We start from the raw sequence: 10675 nt of genomic DNA, 5'->3' as shown, positions 1-10675 counted from the left end.
AAAAGACTAGTGTGAAGTGAAACACAAACCCATTGCAATGAACACTGCATAATATACACAGTTAATATGTACACATGCACTCAGTTGTTGTATGCAAACACATTAATACTTATTTGTACAATACTTACATGTGTGAGTTGTGCAGTGAAGCCATGCATACTAGTTGGGCAGATATTTCACAAATGGTATACGTATATGATAAAAGGGTTCAAAATCGATGTGCCTTAAAACACTGAAACATGGTCCTGATATGCAGTCTTCTGCAACCACTTTTAAATCAAGGAAATAGTAAATCAAGGCAATAGTGGTTATGTAATTCAGCACTCCTTCAAAAATGTAGTGCAGATCAATCTGTATTGTTGCTCGTCACTGTGGTGTATATGTTTTTTATGAAAAAGCAACAAACTGAATATATTTGTATGCATATGCTGGTGTGGACTTACAGTTCTAGATATGAAGATGTGTCAGCATTTTCACAAGACATTGTGCAGCTAATCCTGTTTACTTACTCCTTCCTCCTATTCAAAAGCATGCAATAAAACAATTAATGTATATGCTCTATTGTATGCTAATTTGACTGCATCTGCCTGCGACTTATCACAACACATAGGCAATGACAGATTATTAGGAGCCTTTTGTATACAAAGTCAAAATAATCATTCAGACTTCAGTTGTGACTGAGCTTCCTCAGTCTTTAACATTCTAACAGAACAATATTGCTAAACTATTTCTTTATACGGTGAGAAAAGGAACAAACAAATGTACAGGTTAAAGTTTATCCCATCCCCTAGTGTACTCTCTGTACTCTTGCAAATAAAAATAAAAACAATAGATGATCCCTAATTCATGATCAGTTCTATATATAACTAGCCATTTTATTAAGGACAGAACTGTGTTAGTAACCTGCAGTGTATTTCGCAGCATTTGATTGATTACCCAATCATATTTACTGTAACTGAACTTCATGCTTGAAATGTATTATTCTTTATGCTTTACATGATTAAAATAAAAAAAAACATAAGCATGGAAATAGAGATCACGAAAAAGGAAAGTTGACTTCTATTAAGCAAAGTGTTATAGTAAAAGCTTGTATAAAGCACTTGCCACCATGATATATATCTTTAAATAGCATACAGCAGTTAACCTAGTCTATAAGAGTTGCAGCTATGTCATTTTTATGGTATGATTCCTAGATGGTGCATGCATAAATTATTCATCTTCATTACATGAGCTGTTGTATATCAATTGGAACAGTTTTTAAACAAATTGTCATAGCAAAAGTCATATAGTCAGGCAGCTTAATGACAAAGTTTTAATGTTGACATTCTGAACAAATTTTTCCTACATGCTACCCATGTAATTAGTTTATAATTTTTGAAAGAAGCCATCTCATACATGTAAGGCTTTCCACATTAGCAATCAAAAGAATGATATACCCTAATAGAAGAGTTGAGAAAAATTACTATTAAAAGTATTCTAAACTGCTGAAATCACTCTTGCACAATTTCAGAGAACACGAATTCCTTGGGAGGGGAGCATGTATCAGATCCCATAGGTAGAGGTAACTTTGGATGCTAGCTATACTGTACGTAGCTAGTGTGCTTTGCACATGCACACTAAGGTGTATACATATGCTTTCAATTCCCTATACATGACAGAACGGCATGCAGACTGGTTAGAGCTTAAATTACAATCAAATTATATCACCTAGCTACAGGATGTGATAGTGTTACATATGTACAGTAGCTTGGCCTAGCATCACAAGAAGTCTGGCTATATACACTATTGCTTTAAAAACTCAACTGAGTTATTAAAGCAGCCTGTGAACTACATATACATGGTTGCTACTTGTGTGTCATATAGTTATGCATGCACCCAGCATGGATAGACCAATGCACTAACACAGGCTGAATTATGCATACCCAAAGGCCTCACATCTTATCAGAACAAGACATGGCCACCATGTTACTCTTGCAATATTACCCATGCCTTTTCTGTCCACCACAGGAATACATGATAGCATGCTATGGTGATATGTGACCAGATTTACGAAAAGGTACCTTTTCACAAGTAAAATTTGACCCATTTTTTTTTATGTTGGAGCTTCATAACTTCTTTATCATTGGATATAATTGCCTGAACTTTCTCGTGAGTGCAGCTAAAGTGTCTGGATGCACTTTAAATTAAGAGCAAATTAATCAGTGTAAGAGCTAGGTCAAGTGTTACATCATTATTTTTGTTTGCTGGCATGTAAAATGTGTGGAAAAGGCAAATTTGGTCACATATGGTGGCAGGAGATAACATCATTCTAAGAGTTCAACCTGCCATGCAGCACTCAGATTGATCCTCATATCTCAGATGCATTGTAATCCACCTTACATAATTGTGATGATGAAAAGCAAAGAACCATGTAACAAATGCCAAACTATCAAAAATTGCTCTCATGGTGTGATCAAATAAACATATGCAGAACAACAGCTTCATATTTAAAAATTGTTAACACTACAGCTACTTTCAAGGCTCTAATAGATCAGTGATATCATGTGATCATGAGAAAGGAGATCCAGACTAATGGTCCACTTGCAAGATTCTCTGATTAATGGCCGTACCAATTCTAATGTGCAATTTGTTAATGCTGTCACAAATTTTATAATGGTATATACTTGGATACCAAGCTGCAATATACCAGCAAACCATCTCCAGAAAGTTGGGGGTGGAATTATGAGAGCAAAGCGTGGTGGAACACTTTACCTGTGGCTGCCAAAGCTTGTGCCGAATTAGTAAAGTGTAGATAGTCTACAAGAACTGAATTGATGCCAGACACTCATCTATATATGTATTTGCTAAAGCTAGTTGAAAATGTATTGATTACTGTAATTGTCACTGTTTGAAGAATGATGGATTTGGCTCAGCCACAGATGATCATTCAGCATGATTATTCAGGCATTCCATCTTGTATGAATAGTAGTCGTTGTACTTAGTATTTAGTGGGTGATAATTAATTGTTGCACAATCTTATAAACAATAAGTTCATTAACTATTCCTGAATACAAAATATTAAATCTTTTCAACTTTATACAACATATTAAGCTACATAAGTATTATGCAGCAGTATTACAGTGCATGACATTTAAAGAGTACTTGTGAATGTTCTATTAGAAATTAGATGTGATTTTTTGTAATTAATGAAGAGGTGGGAATTCAGTATTGTACAGATTATTGAAATAAAGTGATGGGCACCATATGTGATAACAAATCCAATGATGTTGTCTTATGAGCCACATTGTAGGAAGTTTTGAGGACAGGTCCACACTTCCTCAAAAGTCATACAAATTTTGTCCATACCTCAAAGGAATTTATTGCATTTCTAGCTGCCAAGTATATTTGTAAGGCTCCTGTTGGGTTGACTTGACAAAACTATTTTTGACCGGATCTGCAGAAAGGGGTCTTATAGCCTTTCCAATGGCATGTATTTCAGTATCCATAACTTGATGTGTGAGTATGGTACCATGTGCCTACATATTGTTGCAGGCCCAGTCACATTTAAAGTATCACAAAACACTCTGTCAGAACATTCACTAAGCACCAAGTGATGAATTAGATGAAGTGGCTCCTATCAAGAGCTACGGACATAAGTAGTATTGTAGAGAAAAGTAGCACTGATTGTAAAGAAAAAGTTTTGTGCTTTTCCCTAAATGATCATTTCAGTTTCTCTACTAATATGCTGAGCTTGAGTTTATACCTTTGGCTAAATAATCCAACCACATAAGCTTGCTGTCTATGATAATATGCAATTATTTTGTCTGTTGTATTTGACGTGTATGTTTTGGATGAAATTAATATTAGAAATTGGGATATTCCTTTTACAAAAGACAAGCATATCAACTAAATTATAATGTGCTAAAACAATACCTACAATCCTGTACTCCCTACACCCTGCAGCAATACCTATTGTCATCACTTTATCTTACTGCAATATTGATTGTAAGTATAAATTAATGACCAGACCAAGAATCTAGAAAGCCTTTACTGCAGCTCTCTAACAGTGTGAAGATTTTGGACCAATCTGTTAGTAGATTAAGGTAATACTACAATCTAAAGCTGCTATCAAAACCCTTTATGTCTTGCAGCTTTTGTTTTTATGCTCCGTCCAAACCCCCAGCAAATTGTATGTTAAATGAATGACCATTCTGAACAAATTAATCGAACAAATTCACTTATTCAAACACCTTACATATTATAAATGTGTGGCATAATATGATTTAAAATGTTATATGATTAGTGTCATTTCAGTAGAACTATTTCTTTTCATGCATGCTTTAGTTTCTGCCATGTATCCAACTGAAAGAAGCTGTACTAGCATTTTATTTTCTAATTGGATCTTTAATCCAGATGTGACAGGTATTAGATAGCCTTGACAATGCATACATACATTTCACTGTTGTGCACAGGGGCAGATCAAAGGTTTGGCAAATGGAGTGCACCGGGCTTGTACAGTAAGTGTATATGAAATTGGGGTGGGGGTGTGGGCAGTACCCCAGGAGATGAAGGTACGTATGTTATGTTTCTAGACTGATATGGACAGATAATATTATGTTATGCTTACTAAGTGGTCTGTGGGATCAGTGACAGTCACGAGTAGTTTGATTTATATGTACCTGAAAATGGCATACAAAAAAATCATCATTTGCTAAATATTCCTAGCAAAGAGATGGTGCTGTTTAAATACTCAGTAACTATAAGAGTTCTTAATGGTGTTATATGCAGTGTCTGCTATATTAAAATATTTGACTGACTGCTTCACTGATGCATTGTGCGTATGACACATGCATTCAGTCCCTTTGTCAACCTCACTCACTCACCCACTCACTCACTCCCCCACTCTCACTCACCCACCCACCCGCCCACTCACACTCACACACACACACACACACATGCTCACACACACACACACAGTCATTGATCTCAAGTAATTCAAAAGTGCATCTGCTTTTTGTGTAAGCAATGAAATATGTGAAGCGTGCATTATTTTTAAGTGTTATGTAACAGTATCATTGAATGTAAGTTACCACTATATAGCTTGAAATAGTGACAAGGAAGGGAACCAGAAATCATCAGACCAGAGACTTCACTGTTCTGCATGACGTCAAGTCAGTAATTTTTTAACTAGACAGCATCACAATAGGGTATCCGTGAAGATCGCGATGAACAACTGGCCATAGATTTGACCACTTCCATTTTCCATTTCCAGTCCACTGCTTCTGATTGCCAACAATAGAGTTACTGTAGACTGTTACATGCTAATGGGCACGCACATTTTGCTATAACATATGCTTGGTCATTGTCACCTGGTAACCAAAAATGCCACCTATCTATATAAACAATGAAAATATTTCTCAAATCACACTTACCTGTTATACATTCCATCAGGTGTGTAAACAAGGAAATGGCTGAACAATTAAGGAAATGTGGCATTGCATGCATAATGGCAGAACAAGGAAATGTGATGATAACAATATTCACATACTGTAATGCTATACAGTAGCTATACTAATGTTTTCCTTTCTTTGGCCCATTTTCTGTTTAACAGTACTAGCTGGTTTAAAGTTGTCTTTAAGTTTCCAGTATCTGTCTATTAGGTTAGGCAATTTAAAGGCCAGCACAAGTTGCTGTAGTGCTGGTCACACTGTAAAGCTGTAATTATACAACTAAGTACTAAGAATAGTAAGAAATGTAGTTAAAAGTATGTCATAAATAAATAATTAAATACTAATTAATGTTCTCGAAAACTACTAGGCCTAGAGACATGAACTAAGTGGGGATAGATTTGCCTGCAAATGAAGGCACAACCATATAATAAGACCATATGTGTACTTCTATATAGTACCCTATACTACACCCTTGCTTAATTACAGACTGCGCGACGGAGAAGATCAGTAAACGTCTGCAGTATGATTGCAGGAGAGCCAGAAGCCATTTACACATAAACAACAAGATTACAAGTATGTTTAAATCTTTGTAACAGTGTATTTGTATGAACGATAGCTTTGCGCTCCAGGCGTCAGTGAACAACCAGTTGATACACTCGAAAAGCCTGCTGATACATTCGTGATCAACCAGCTGATGCACTCATGAACAACCAGAGACATCTGGTTGTTCATGACTGCATCAGCTGGTTGAGTCATTTTACTGCTGAGTCATCTTCAGAGACATGTCACACCTACAATATTAACTTTCAATATACCTAACTTAACTTGGTTTTTGTGTAAGTTGTGTTTTAGTATTGTGTGGTTTTTTGGTGCCATGCAGTAAATCTCCCTTGCCTGTGTACATATGCATATGTTCCACCAGCACACACACTGCTTTGAGTACTGGCTATGGCACTGTTTATGCTTGCACAATGGGTAGGTTGCAATGTTGGTGTATGTACTTGGTTGTATGTGACCCGGTCCTAGTAATAATAATAATTATTATAGTTACTAACATTAAATGCATCAGATTTCCTGGCTTTCATATATAATTTACATAACCTCAATATAATGTGAGGCATTCAAAGTTAAACATTATTTTCAATCCGGTGTATAGTTATAGTTTGAGAAAGCTAACAGTTACAAGTTTATTAAAATAATTTTCACTGTGAATACAGGCTACCATAGTATTACACCACTTTAATTCATAGCAAGCAAGCTAGCTAGCTGGTGATATTATTATGGCTTATTTTTTGTGATGTTTTCATAACGGTATCTATAATACAGGTACACCACCAGTGGTGGTGGGCAGGCAATTGGAACACCAGAAGAAAATGGTCAAGCAGGTCATATAATAGAGTATCCTTCCAAAATAAATACCACCAGTGCCACTTAAAGAAAAAATTTATCAGGGCAACTGTCAAAGGGTATTTATTCCTCTAGCCTTGTGCTCCAGCTAGCCAATGGCAGTTGATTATGAAGCTTTGGTACTAGCTAACTTACAGTTATGTAGTATCTTTGTTCTGCTTCATTTGTGTTGCTTTTGTAGCTACTATAATTAATTATTGTATGTCATTGTAAGGTATACGCTTATCTCCCTGGATGTGGGCATTCACACGTTCCCCATAGACCTTTAATGCAGGCTTTCCAGCATTAAAAATCAAATAGCTAGATTGATTGATACCATCATTGAAACAATGAGAGAATGTACATATATGCATACAATAAAAGTTTGAATGTGTCCGTGGTCACATGCAATCACAGAGAAGTATTAAATAAACACTGGTGTTGGCATGGCTAGGTGTGAAATATAAAAATATACATAATGCATTGTACATAGCATGCATGTGCAGTATCATCAGTATTAACGACTCGTGCTTATGCATTTGTTTAGCCAATAAAAAACTATTATGACATAGCTACAGTAGCATAGACCGTAGAATCACAATTAGACATTGTAAAATTGATTTATGCTTCTTATTGTTTAAGACAAATGTACAGGAAATAAGCAATTAAGGAGCCTAGGCGGTGCCAAGAGGCAGCTGGAGCTCTGGTTCTTAGAGATTTCACAAAACACTGATTTTTACCATTAGTTCTTAGAACTTTTGTTGTAACATTACCATACTAACAGTTGATTACAACATATTAATACAAGCTTCATACAAAACTCTATGGGAGAATTTAACACCTTACCGTACAAACCATGAAAGTACAACCTGTTCTCAACAAAATTTGCTAAACTTGGTGTGTTGAAGCTTACTGCTTAAGAACCTGTGTGAACTAAAAGCCTAACTGGTTATTTTACAGATATTTTGTAAAACATACGAAAAAATCTTGTTTTTGCTGCATAATATTACATACCAAACACATAATTTAACCTTTCAGCACTCTTTCTGGCCTTTCCCATAGGTTAAAGAACAAAACTTTATATATGACTAGAGTTGCTCGTCATCGAGGATTCTAATAAATTCAACCTCATTTCCGAAAACAAAAGTAAGGTAAGTGTTTCTATTTTGGGACACTTAAGGATGGTTGAATATAACTCCACACAGAAAACTCATAGGGACTTAAATTTTGGACCAAGACTCATCAATGTGTCTATTAACTTCAGTCAAAAAATTAGCCATATAGTATAATCCAATGATGAGAACTTGTAAGGTGTCTCAATGTTGTCGGTGTACATAATTATGAGACAGTGTACAGAGACAGAAAAATGTGCAAACTATTTCAATATCCTCTAAAGCATGTAAAACAATAAAATTTGGACCAGGTATGCACCAATATATTCCATATAGAGTGTTAAAATTTAATGGATATTGCTTGCAAGAAAACAGAATTTCTTTGTATGGCTTCCAGGTATGTAAATGTCCATAATTATGAGACAGCTGATCATATTATGAGACAATTCTACTTTCAGACACTGACAGTTGCAAATAGCTTCTAATTTATGTGAATGTGTAAACTAAAACATTTACTAATACATCTTTTAACAAAAACAAAGTATATCGACAGTCAGTGCAGTACAATTCCAATGCAGAGGCAGATATATGTGTTTCCTTCACTTCAGATGTTACTGAAATATGCTGAAACTAACTCCTTAGCTAGTGATTACTTTTTCTAAACTCATAGATATAATGTTTCAAATATCATGTTACACACGATTACATTTCGTCATATTTACCAGCTTTTTACAGAGTCAATTTTAGACAGCAAAATTAAGCTTGATTTACATGGTTTTAACCTATATTGACATCTTCAACACTAATGATTTATGCTAAAAATTTTACACACCTGTGAGAACTGGCATGTCAAAACACCTTTATAGCATGCTACGCACACTGAAGTAAGTGCCTAATAGTAATTATACTTCAAATTATCAAAGTATCCCATAATATGTACTGTCTCATATTAGGGATACTTACCTTATGTGGAAATTATGGCAACTGCGATTCTAGAGTCGCGGTACTTTCACCACTTGTTTTTTCTGTTGCTGGTGGCATGGGACTATAGGACTAGTCGCCACAACTTTCTATAAACGTTTAGCTTCTCTGCTGTCAGATAAGTCGAGCCAGTCATACAGTCAAACAATCCGTTAGCTTCGTTGCATTTAAGAGTTTTTCACTCCTACGATCCTTAATCATGTGCTCGCGGGGGGTGCACATTCTTCGTCTGGCAAACCACAGCTGGCTGCTGGTGATATTTCCCTGGCAGTTAGCGAGGCCAGGCTTTAAGTATCTGACTGACTGTATGTGTGCTTTTCATCTTTATATTGCCATCATTGATTTTAATTCTAGAATCCATTATACCTCATGTAGATTCTCACAAGGATCTTGGCGTGATACTATCTGAAGATCTGAGCTGGGAGAAACATCATAAAACCATAATTTCCCGTGCTTACAGAACACTTGGTCTAATTCGACGGACATTTGTCTGCAATCATTCACCTACTACCTTGGTTAGATTGTACATATCCTTGGTAAGATCGCAATTACTTTACTGTACTCAGATCTGGCGACCACATTTGATGAAAGACATTGTTAACCTTGAGAGAATCCAACGCCAAGCCACTAAACACATCCTTAATGACTACACCAGCTGCTACAAAGATCGTCTAATTAACCTGAAGCTCCTTCCCCTCATATACATATTTGAACTGCAGGACATACTGTTTGCTATCAAGTCACTAAAGTTACCAACCTACCAGTTCAACATCAACAACTTTACCAGTTTTAACTCTTCTACTACTAGGGCTGGAGCAAGCAATAAACTCTTGATACCTCAACACCTTAACAACACAGCTCGACATTCTTATTTCCATCGGTTACCATCTTTGTGGAATGCCATGCCGATAATGGATATAAACACATCATATTCTACTCTCAAATCTAAGCTTAAATCATTCTTATGGAATCACTTTCTAACGAATTTTGATGAGAGCAACAACTGTACCTTTCACTTCCTTTGTCCTTGCAGAACCTGTCATCAATCCAGACCTCCAGTCACAAACTTCAAACATTTATAATTAATCAACATAACATTGTATAATAGAGCAGTTTCAAAACCATGGTAACCAAAAATTACGCAATGGACCACACCCAAATCGCCATGTTTTTGTACCAGGTTGTTTGATGTTGCAAGTTGAATTCCTTGCTAAATCCATGCCAAGACTTATTAATTCGTGAGTAAAATAGAAGCCAGTGATAGAATAAAATGTGCAGGTGAGTTATTAGGCATTAAAAGATACGTACTGCCTCCCAACAGGGCAGTTTCGAAGGAAAGAGAAATGCGTAAAAATGGATTTGGCCAAATTACGACCTATTCACCGCCCAAAGGTGGTTAAAACTAGGGGAACCTTACAGTATAGGTCTTTACCCAGCACCACAGCAGCGTACAGCCACATCCAGCTATCCCAGGATTAGCCAGAGCTCCTGAAAGGCACGAGACCGGTAATGGCGTACTACCAAATTGTGATAAAACGCCAGCAAAAGAAGACTCTTAGCGGTGAATTTTGCTAGAGTTAAGTTTTATTGTCGAAATCAACCATCAGTTAACTTTAGCGGTCTTATTTTGCTGTCTGATTTTTCACACGAAGTGGGAATCCCAGCACATGAGCGATTCTGGCTAACTCGGGGATAGCTCGATGTGGCTGTACGATGCTGTGGTGCTGGATAAAGACCTATACTGCAGGTTTCCCCTAGTTTTAACCA

The sequence above is a fragment of the Dysidea avara genome, chromosome 2 (genome assembly GCF_963678975.1).
Source record: "Dysidea avara chromosome 2, odDysAvar1.4, whole genome shotgun sequence".
NCBI classification, from domain to species: domain Eukaryota; kingdom Metazoa; phylum Porifera; class Demospongiae; order Dictyoceratida; family Dysideidae; genus Dysidea; species Dysidea avara.
This window is presented reverse-complemented; position numbering follows the sequence as displayed.